Below are 2,491 nucleotides of genomic sequence, written 5' to 3' on the forward strand. Positions count from 1 at the left end.
CCCATAGCAAACGTGATCGCAAACGGTCCGGAATCACAAACATCCCTACCAGAATCAAGACCTGCTTTTTCAAACAGGTAATAAGAATGAAAAGAAATACAATAATACATGTCTTTTGAAGTTATCAAATTGGAATTATATCTGTTTTAAAATAGGATATACCCGTACCTTCTAATGTTACACACAAAGTCCTAAATCTGGGGCGCAATCCTCTGGAGACAACCCAAACACTTTTTCCAGACACTGCATACGACAAGATATATTCCATTTTCAAATTATCTGTACGATCGTTGTGACAGTGTTTCTGCTTCGTACAGAAATAATTCTTTGGTAGCGCAAACTTTGACATTTGATTCAACTAGAAGCGTCCGTGATGATGAAATTGTTTTTTTTACTGCAAGCCTTAGTTGCAATAATTTTTTGAATATCATTATGATAAGACCCTTTAACAACCCGGCCAAAAAGGACAGGTAAAGAGCATTTACCTATCGCTTCATCTCATATATCCGCTCCTCTTCGTCCCTTCTTCATGATCATCCTGCTCCTGACAGCGTCCTACTGCCCTGACCTCGTTTCTGCCAAGTTGACAAAAAAATGTAAAAAAAAAAAATTACACCAACCTCGAAAGCTTGGACATATTCTACAAACATTCCTTAGGCTGTGGTGGGGACTGGCGCATGATATACTAAATCTATCAGCCACAACTACATAACATGTATAAAACATACGTGGAAAACACGTATTGCATGACAAGTCCGTTTTTGTAAATATCTCGACAAACTTAGAAAATGTTGAATCAGGGTTTAGTCAGTTGATTTTGTGGTCGCTTTTTTTCACAATTGAAACAAGGAGGCAGAGGAAAGAAAGTTCCACGTCACAAACACGGACAACTTTAGTGAGGGTTGACAAATGTCACTTTGTCAGAAAAACCATGTCAGAAACAGACAAGTTCAGCGAGGTTTCACAAATGTAGAATATCCATGTTACAAAGTTTGTATACAAACAGACTATATCTGTGAAGGTTGACAAATATAGAAAGTCCATGTGACAAACGGACAATTTCCATGCGGTTAAGATCACATCTTATATATGTATTAGCTTATTGATTATTTGACATTTCCTATGATGTTGTGATATGAGCTGTTTCAAAAGTCCTAAGTATACCAGCAAGCCCAAAGACAACGAAAAGCCAACGAAAGTCTTCTTACCTTCCTTTGTTTCGAATGACATCTTTCCATTTATATGCATCATGCAATTTCAAAACGTTTTTCTAAAGGTCAAGTAACTGTTGGTGATGGCCGTAATTTCATTCAAACCTTTGACTAGATCTATTTCCTTAAGTATAACTTGATGGCTGTTATGTACATATACTTCTGTAAGTTGTGTCCAAGTTTCGTTGTAGTAGGATGAAAAATGCCTACGTTACAGGGTTGAAAAGATAGTAACCCCTACGTGCCCCCAGACCCGCGCCGGGTCTCTCTGGGGGCACCTAAAGCTTAATCCGGGCAATATCGAGTAAGTCACGACCTGTCATTCAAATGTCAATCAACTGTTTCTTCGGATTGCACCTGGTGGCTTTCTCACGGTGTGGATTAGGGCAAGTAACTGTTAGTGATCGAGATCGAGAAAAAATCATCTCCTCCCACTTGTCAGCAGAAGTCGGCTTGATTTAAAATTTGTATACATATACATGTATCTGTGTTATCCAAAACAGGGGAACAAGATTAGGGGATGCTGTTTTATATCAAAGTTACTCATGCAGGATGTTTTCTACTTATTTTTTTAAAATCTTTTTACTTGGTTTCGACTAACTTTTTAAAATCTTTTTACTATAAAAACACTTTCGACTTATTTTTAAAAAATCTTTTTACTTGGTTTCGACTTATTTTCTAAAATCTTTTTACTATAAAAAAATTCGACTTATTTTTAAAAATGTTTTTACTTGGTTTCGACTTATTTTTAAAAATGTTTTTACTTGGTTTCGACTTATTTTAAAAAATGTTTTTACTTACTAATTGGTTTCGACTTATTTTTAAAAATCTTTTTACTATAAAAAAACTTTCGACTTATTTTTTAAAATCTTTTTACTAGAAAAACTTTTAACTTATTTTAAAAAATCTTTTTACTTGGTTTCGACTCATTATCTAAAATCTTTTTACTAACTTTCGACTTATTTTTCAAAATCTTTTTACTTGGTTTCGACTAATTTTCTAAAATATTTTTACTTGGTTTCGACTTATTTTTTAAAATCTTTTTACTCGGTTTTGACTTATTTTCAAAAATCTTTTTACTTGGTTTCGACATATTTTTAAAAAAATCTTTTAACTTGGTTTCGACTTATTTTTACAAATCTTTTTACTTGGTTTCGACTTATTTTTTAAAATCTTTTCACTATAAAAAAACCTGTCGACTTATTTTTTAAAATCTTTTTACTTGGTTTCGACTAATTTTCTAAAATATTTTTAATTGGCTTCGACATATTTTAAAAATC

This window comes from Branchiostoma floridae, chromosome 6, assembly GCF_000003815.2.
Source record: "Branchiostoma floridae strain S238N-H82 chromosome 6, Bfl_VNyyK, whole genome shotgun sequence".
Classification (NCBI taxonomy): Eukaryota; Metazoa; Chordata; class Leptocardii; order Amphioxiformes; family Branchiostomatidae; genus Branchiostoma; species Branchiostoma floridae.